Source organism: Lethenteron reissneri, chromosome 31 (genome assembly GCF_015708825.2).
Source record: "Lethenteron reissneri isolate LAM-NWPU_2019-01 chromosome 31, ASM1570882v1, whole genome shotgun sequence".
Classification (NCBI taxonomy): Eukaryota; Metazoa; Chordata; class Hyperoartia; order Petromyzontiformes; family Petromyzontidae; genus Lethenteron; species Lethenteron reissneri.
The window spans coordinates 7,628,697-7,638,014 of NC_083809.1; the positions used below are offsets into that span (position 1 = coordinate 7,628,697).

Sequence of the window (9,318 nt, forward strand, 5' to 3'; positions counted from 1 at the left end):
CACACGCGCACGCACACACGCACGTGTACACACGACAGAAGCGATGCTTGTGGGAAGGGAGCTTGGGACGTGGTGGGGGCGGTGTTCGGTGTTGTCTCGACCACAGCAGCCACTGGCGTACACGTGGGAATGGTGGGTGTGGGGGGCGGGCGATGTTGAGGCCCCCTTTCATCTCCCAGCTGATGGCTACGAAGAGCATGATGACGATGATGATTGACGTTGGAACAAGTCCCACTGATGTCACAAGGATTAGGAAGAGGCGGTGACAGTGGTGGTGGTGGCCATCGGTTGTAGTTGCTGGCGATGTTTGCTAGTGGAGGTTAGTGGCTGTGGTGCCAGTAGTGGTGGTTGGTGGTGAGTGGTGGTGACTGCGGTGATGGAAGTGGTAGTGGCTGTAGGGGCGACGGCGATGGTATGGGTTGTGATGCCGGTTGTCGGTGGCGATGGAGTTGGTGTTGTTGGTTGTAGGCGTTCTCCCTGCAGTGCCGCTTGCGGAGTGTAGAGAGAGTTAACTCCTGGCAGCGTGACTCTTGTTGAGGAGTTTGAGATTTAAGGGGAGATAGGGGGGGAGGGAGCCGGTACAGGAGGAGGGGCACGGGGGGGGGGGTGTGGAGGAGGAGGAGGAAGGCGGATTGGAGGTGGCGTCTGGGTCTCTGCCCAGAGCTGCAAGAGTTTTCTGAGATTTGTTGAAGAGTGGCGCTGTCAGGAAGAGGAGCGTGAGGAAGACGCGTGGTGCCAGAGGGCGATGAGGTGGAGGAGGTTGAAGTAAGGCGACTACGGGGAGGATTACAAGGAGGTGATCATGGTGGCTTTGTCTCGACGCTTTGATTTGGAGGATTTGGGTGAAGATTTTGAGAGAGAGAAAAAAAAGTTTCTCCGTTGGCATTTGAAGGCTGAGAGGGGGTGGAGGAGGATGAAAGATGTTGCAGAATTACGAAGATAACGATGTGGAGGAGGGAAGGATGAGGTCGTGGTGCGAATGGAAGTGTTATTGGATCTGTGTCGTCCCTCTTTGCGACGCGGTGGCTAGGAGATGTTAACTACCTCGCCTGGTATACAGGAGGTCGTGGGTTCGATCCCGATCCTGACGCCTGCTGTGTATTTTGAGTTTGCGTCTCTCTCTCTGTCTTATCATCATCACTGTGGCTATGAGATGTTAACTACCTCGCCTGGTATACAGGAGGCCGTGGGTTCGATCCCGACCCTGACGCCTGTTGTATATTTGGAGTTTGCGTGTCTCTCTTGCCGTGATCGCGTGGATTTTTCTCCCGGTCTCCCGGTTTTCACCCTCCACATTTATAATCAACACGCGTTTAGAGTATTCGGCTGCTATACATTTCCAGATGATGAGCCAATTCGTTGAGCTATCATTTGTGGCCAGGTCGCTTCTGACAAAGAGCTATGCAGCTCAGTGGGCCTTACCTGGTAAAAGAAAATAGTTGCAACAGTTACTTGTGGAACTTGGAGGGTGACTGTTAGGAGTTTTGAAGTTTCAAGGGTGATTCCATTCTATTTCGGATTTGTATACGGCGCCCTTTCCAGGGCCGGTTCGGCTACAAGGGTGGGAGGAAGTGAAGATGGGGAGGTGGCAGGCGCGGAGAAGAATGATTGTGGAAAGAGGAGGAACGAGTGGAATATAAGCACGCGCAGGAGGTATTATATTTGTATTAAGCATTTATTCTATACCATTGCTGAACGGCAGACAACTGCAAATGTAGTGATGCGGGCAGATGAATTGCAAGTATAAAACAATTGGACAAACATAATTTCCATTAATAACTACGTTAAAATATTAATAATTCTGCAGCAACAACAAAAAGCCAGCGTGATAAAAAAAGATGTGGCTTGCAGATCTGCGTGGAAGACAGCATCAACCTTTATTAAGGAGAATGAAGTAGCGGAGGAGGAACTGGAGGTTTGGTTGTTTGGTGTAGGAGGTTCTGAAGATGTCTCTCCATGCTTTGACCCGGAGGAGTTAGATGGGAGTTTTGTGAGAGGTCCTCTGTTCTGAGTTACGTGTACTGTATATACACACCGACCAAAGTTTGTTTATCCACGTAAAGACAAAAAACCCGTACAGTACATTTGTTTCTGTCCCATCAGCCTATGCGGACAAACGTTTGACAGCATCTCGTTGCATGCTTTAGCAGGGCAAACTGTCGATCAGTTTACACTTTTCTGAGCCAGACATGTTTAACAAAAATGCTGCTGTGTTGAAAAATGTTATTGGCAGGAGCATTTGGTATTGTTTAACAACTGAGACTAACAAAAAGAGAAGTAATTATTTTTTTACGTGGAAAAACTGATTTAGCCTGCTCTAAGTAGTTGCGGTGGGTGACGGGCGGTTGTGGATGTGGTGGTGGTTGTGGTGGTGGTGGTTGTGGTGGTGGTTGTGGTGGTGGTATGTGGAGGAAAAGAGACAGAACGTTGAGATGTATCGTGGCGTTCTGTGAGTCCCAAGCCTCAACTCTGAGCTGTGTTCACACCTTCAGGCAGCAAGGAGGACGGATCTGAAGCCGAGGAAGACAGCTGAGGCGTCCGGGTCAAGGGGTCAACATTTGGCGCCTCATTTCATATCACCACCATCTCCATCGGCTGGCAGTGTGCATCATCAGAGCTTTCATCACAAAATCCTCCATCAACAGAAATTCCATCACCCAGAGACCCCCTTATCATCAGCACTTCCATCAAAACATCCATCACCAGAAATTCCATCGCCAAATCCTCTATCTCCAAATCATCAATCACAAAAAAAACATCTCCATGACCAGAAGTTATTTTTGCCAGACCTCCATCACTAAATCTTATTTCACTTGTCTGACATTCTATCACCAGACTCTCTGCCACTTAACCCGCATCCCCACAACATCATCATCATCATCATCACATCCTCATCATCACCATCATCACATCACGGATGGCCATGAGGAGCCCCATCACCATGGACGGCAGTTGCAGCACCTTCCTGCAGGTGGGTCTCTTCTTCTACGTGCGTGTTTGCGCTAATCAAGGTGCACCTAGCCTGGCACAAGCCCTGTGCCGGATTATTGTAGCAACAAAAGTAGCTACAAATGCTACGGGCCCCGCACTTTCAAGGGCCCCGCGCTAAATGTTTTCAAGCTATCAATTCCGGTTCAGTGATTCTGCACTTGCTCTACTACTACTAGTACTATACTGCCTTCAACTTTTATGAATGACTGGGTGTTTAAGGTTAGCGATTTGTATTATTATCTGGCTGTATAGCAAATGAAAAAATACAATTACTTTACTATGCAAGTAAAACATTTGTGTTTTAATATTTGTGTTTTTTTATGTAGGTACCCCTTTATAACATAAGCTACAGGCCCTGCACTAGCCTAATCCGGCACTGGCTGAGGGTTGGTGTTCACTATCGTACAACGCAATACAATTTGGATAGTGCCAAAAGGCACCTGCGCCTCTACGTGGGCATCAATTGACTCGTTTATTCTTGTATTGTGTACATGCATACTTAATTGTTTTCTCAATCATTGGTAGAGAAAAGTGGAAAGTTATTTGAGCACGGACTTGGACAGGGGCTGGGGAGTCGACAGCACGGATAACTGGGGGGTGTGGGGGGGGAAGCCAATTCCAAACTGCTGGGAAAACAGCAACTGCACTGCTGTCACGGACTAGAATAAAACAATGATTGCGGCGCCTGTGTGTATCTGATGCGTGAAGATGATCACGGCCGAGCGACTGATGCACATTTTTATGTTCTTGTTGAAGCACTACAGAGTTAAAATCGTGCACAAACATAATCGAGTCTGTGCTTATAACAAACAAACAAACAAGAATCGATATTTTCAGAGAATCTGACACTAAATATAAGGAGGCTGAATTGGTTTCACTCACGGGGGCCAGGCTCAAGCTCGGAGTTCTCACTCGGGTGCTCCGAGTCTCGCGCTCAACACTCAGGCTCGCAATGACAAAACGTTTTTCGTGAATGCTGAGCCGATCGCTGAGCAGATCGATCCTTGAAAGTAAAAAATTAACCAGTAAAAACAAAGTTTTTTTACTATAAATCCTTTATATGCGTGGCGGCTAGAGTCATCTCGTCCTCTGGCTTGAGATGGCTGCCACCTATGGGTCAGATGATTGCCTGCCACCATTAAGCAATTGGTAATTAAATATATATTTTTTTTTCCTAAAAAGTGTAAAATTTTGGAGAAAAAAAATTCACGAAAATAAATTGTCACGCACAACGATTCTGTGTGCAACATGTCAGCTCGATTGGATCACGGGAAGTGGGTTAAAAACGACCGAAATATTTGCACTGTCGTAAGCGCGCAAGCAAGCAAGCAAGTGAACTTAATATAAAGGATTTAAAAAGTGGAGTCTTGTCTCTACTTCCAGCAACAACTGCTCGCAACTGGTTGCAGGGACGTCCGCGCCCAAGAGATTCGGTCGCATGCAGCGGCGAGTGGCGCAATTGATCACACTTAGCTATAGAGTCGGTTTATAATTCTAGCTTTGAAGCTTTCGTGACTGCTAAGGATTTATACTCTTAGGTTTTTTCGGTAAAGTCACGTAGGGAAACAAATAAATAACTAAATAATAATATTTCTATCTGATGACGGAGACTTGTGTTGCCTCCGAAACGTCGTGATTTATTATTTTGTTTCTATTATTATGTATATTATTTTTATTTATTATTTTTTTACGTGACGTTACTGAAAAAACCTAAGAGTATGAGCCGGTTCATAGTTTAAATGTCTTGCATCGTATTTTCTCTTCTCTCCCTGCACAACCAGGATCTCACTCCGAGCTGCTCGCCGGAAACCGCTCTCGATTCTCCGCTCTCTCTGCTGCTGGCCACGTGCCATCGCATTGCTCCTCCGCACGACCACAACAAACAACAGCAGCGGCATCAGCGGCATCAGCAATGCAACAATGAATATATTGGCCAACACAAAGACGACGACGACGCTGGTGGCGGTGGCGGTGGTGGTGATGTTGGGGCCTTCTCAGCCTTCAAGACGGACATCCGCCTGCCAGGTCGGCACCTGACAATGACGCCTCCGGACGAGCCGGCCGCGAGTGGTCCTGTGGCCACGCAGGCCCTGGGGTACGCCGCTTGCGCCCTTGGCTACCAGCGGCAATGGCACTGGCAGGGCGTCGGGGCTGGCGCCGCCGCCGTGGTGCCACGAATTGACCGCCTGTTGTACGCGCAGCCGCCGCCTCCGCACATGGGCATCTTTGACGAGACTGGGTTTTGTTGGGGTACAAGTGGTGCTTATTACAACCACCACCATCAACAACAGCAGCAGCAGCAAAATCTGCATTACGATCATCAAACTCAGCAGCCGAGTCAGAATCAGCTGCATCATTATCATCTGCAGCAGCAACAGCAAATGATTCCATCGCAGCGGGCATTTTCACTGGAGCAACCAAACTTGCTGATGCCGCTCGGCCAATTTCACCTGCAGCTCCTTCACGATGGGAGCAACAATAGCGCAGCTGCTGCTGCTGCTGACGCGAGCATCAGCAGCAGCATCAGCAGCAGCCATCCACCTCTCCTGCCACTTGCGCAACCCTCAACACGCCGTTGTCATCGCTGCCGGTGCCCCAATTGCCAGCTGCGTCCGGACCAGCAGCAGCAGCAGTTGCAGCATTACGGAGGTTACAACGCCACCAGCAACACCGCTACCAGCAGCAGCACCAGCAGCACCAGCAGCAGCAGGAGGCAGCACACGTGCCACGTGTCGGGCTGCGGCAAGGCGTACGGCAAGACGTCGCACCTGCGCGCCCACCTGCGCTGGCACGCGGGCGAGCGGCCGTACGCGTGCGCGTGGCCGCTGTGCGCGCGACGCTTCACGCGCTCCGACGAGTTGCGGCGGACACGCGCGCACCCACACGGGGGAGCGCCGCTTCGCGTGCGCCGCGTGCGGGAAGCGCTTTGCGCGTAGCGACCACCTGGGCAAGCACACGCGCACGCACCGCGAGGGCGGCGGTGGTGATGGTGGTGGAGATGGTGGAACGGGTGAGCAGCAGCAGCAGCTGCAGCAGAAGAAGAGGAAGCATGAGAAAAGCGAGGCGTAGCGTTGGAAGAAGTAAAAGCAACTTGCGGTAGGAGTTTAAGGAACATTCGTGGCCGTGATTGTGTTGCTGATAGAGCCGCCACTCCCGTACTAAACTGAAACCTTATTCTTCTTGGTTCTTTCGGTAAAGTCACGTAGAATGGAAGTAATAAAATAATAAAAATAAAACATAATAAAATAATTCTCACGACGTTTCGGCCACAACGCAAGCAGCCGTCCTCAGGTGAAGAACAGGTCTGTCGATAAGACAGAGTCTGAATGACACGTCCTGGGCTTGGAGCGTCTATTTAAGCTGTGAGCGAGGAGGAAGATGAAACCTCCTTCTTGATTTGAAGCTTTCGTGACTGCAGGAATCTATACTCTTTGGTTCTTTCGGTAAAGTCACGTAGGTATTTTAGTTTATACCTACGTGACTTTACCGAAAGAAACAAAGAGTAAAATCTTCTTTTTTATTTTGCCGGGTAAGGCTCCCCTGAGCTCCACAGCTCTTTTTTTCTGAAGCGACCTGGCCACAAATGATAGCTCAACGAAGTCGCTTGCCACGTGGAAATTTATTGCGGCCAAATTACTATCAACACCTGCCGCCCGGGGCGTCTTGGAGCGACTTGTCTGAACACATTTGAAAGGGGGGGGGCAACCCCCAGTGGCAGCTGCCCTTTTACGAGGTGAACTCACTCAGAAACCGGCCTCCAAACAAGGGGCATTAGTCCGCCGGTCGGGGGGGGGATGATTGCCGTGTGTATGTTAGGATTGAGTAAAGGTGCGATGTCATTTTCGTCCTATTGCTACGGTTGGCAACAGCAGCAGAAGCAACAGTTGTAGCAGCATAATCACTGGTAGCAGTAGCAGCAGCAGCAGCAACAGCAACAGTTGCAGCAGCAGAGTCACAGGTGACAGTAGAAGCAGCAGCAACAGCAAGAGTTGTAGCGGCAGTCACTGGTAGCAGTAGAAGCAGCAGCAACAGTTGTAGTGACAGAGTCACTAGTAGCAGTAGAAGAAGCAGCAGCAGTTGTAGCGGCAGTCACAGGTGGCAGTAGAAGCAGCAGCAGCAACAGTTGTAGCAGCAGAGTCACAGGTAGCAGTAGAAGCAGCAGTAGTTGTAGCGGCAGAGTCACTGGTAGCAGTAGAAGCAGCAGCAGCAACAGTTGTAGCGGCAGAATCACTGGTAGCAGTAGAAGCAGCAGCAGAAACAGTTGCAGCAGCAGAGTCACAGGTAGCAGTAGGAGAAGCAGCAGCAGCAACAGTTGTAGCAGCAGAGTCACTGGTAGCAGTAGAAGCAGCAGCAGAAACAGTTGCAGCAGCAGAGTCACAGGTAGCAGTAGGAGAAGCAGCAGCAGCAACAGTTGTAGCGGCAGAGTCACTGGTAGCAGTAGAAGCAGCAGCAACAGTTGCAGCAGCAGAATCACAGGTAGCAGCAGCAGCAACAGTTGTAGCAGCAGAGTCACAGGCGGCAGTAGAAGCAGCAGCAACAGTTGTAGCAGCAGAATCACAGGTAGCAGCAGCAGCAACAGTTGTAGCAGCAGAATCACAGGCGGCAGTAGCAGCAGCAGCAACAGTTGTAGCAGCAGAATCACAGGTAGCAGCAGCAGCAACAGTTGTAGCAGCAGAGTCACAGGCGGCAGTAGAAGCAGCAGCAGCAGTAGCGGCGGTGGCAGAAGGAAGGCGAGCCGGTCGGTAGCTGAAGGCGGCACCTGAGTTTAGTTGCAGCAGTGGACTAAGTAGAAGTGGCGGACCAAGTCGTAGGCAGAGGAAGGGAGAGAATACGTAGCCAACAGTGATGGCCGAGGGAGTGATAGCAGAAAGAGTGAGAGAAGCATTAGTAGCAGGAGCTGTGAAATGAGAACAGAATACAAATGATGAGTTAGAGGAGAGAGCAGAGTTAGCAGAACACGTGAGCAGAAACAGACACAGGAACTCGCAGTAGAACAAGACAACAATGAGAAGAGCAGTGAGCGGTTGTGATTCGTAATTGGATCAGTTCGCGTGAGAATGTGTATCGTGCACCCTTCCTCCACCCGACACTGCCAATTAATACAGCTGTCACGTGTACGAAGCGGGACAATTATTAATGATTCAACAGCACACCGGAGCGATCCACACCACATTTGACAATTGTGTACGGCGTTTTAGCTGGCAGAATACAACCAGCATCAATCATCAGGCAGTCGTCCGGATTTGTGGCTGTGTTGGATGGTGTACGACAACACGATTTACTCACGCAATCTGACCCAAACATCAATTAGGAACCAAAATGAGTGGTTGAAAAAGCAGCAGCAGCAGCAGCTGTGACAGCAGCGGCTGGTTCAGGAATGATGACAGCGGTAAGATTGGTAGCAGCAGCTCAGCGGTAGCAGCAGCAAGAGCGGTGACAACCTAATCAGATGCCATCCTGCCATGGTAGCAGGTTACCGGCGACACAAGTTCGACTTCCGGATATTGTGAATATCAGTGGCGGTCGAGTGAAATCTCATCCGGTCCTCCCTTCTCATCCCCCCACACCCCCTCCCTCCACATCCCCCAAACCCCCTCCCTCCACATCCCCCAAACCCCTCTCTCCACACCCCCCACACCCCTCCCTCCACACCCCCCACACCCCCTCCCTTCTCATCCCCCACACCCCCTCCCTTCTCACCCCCCACACCCCTCCCTCCACATCCCCCACACCCCCTCCCTTCTCATCCCCCCACACCCCCTCCCCTCTCATCCCTTCATACCCCTCCCTTCCCATCCCCCCACACCCCCTCCCTTCTCATCCCCCCTCACCCCTTCCTCCACACCCCCCCCCCCACACCCCCTACCTCCACATCCCCCCCACCCCATCCCTCCTCATCCCCCCACACCCCCTCCCTCCACATCCCTTCTCACCCCCTCCCTCCACATCCCCCCACACCCCCTTCCCTCCACATCTCCCCACACCCCCTCCCTCCACATCTCCTCACACCCCCTCCCTCCACATCTCCCCACACCCCCACCCTTCACACCCCCCACACCCCTCCCTCCACATCCCCCCACACCCCCTTCCCTCCACATCTCCCCACACCCCCTCCCTCCACATCCCCCCACACCCCCTCCCTCCACATCTCCCCACACCCCCTCCCTCCACATCCCCCCACACCCCCTCCCTCCACATCCCCCCACACCCCTCCCTCCACATCCTCCCACACCCCCTCCCTCCACATCCTCCCACACCCCCTCCCTCCACATCCCCCCACACCCCCTCCCTCCACATCCCCCCACAACCCCTCCCTCCACATCCCCC

General features: G+C 51.6%; 1 pseudogene; it reads left to right on the top strand.

The window, feature by feature from the left end:
• The first annotated feature begins 1,578 nt into the window (after window positions 1-1,578).
• Window positions 1,579-6,881, top strand: LOC133349850 (zinc finger protein 135-like; annotated as a pseudogene).
• The last annotated feature ends 2,437 nt before the right edge of the window (window positions 6,882-9,318 follow it).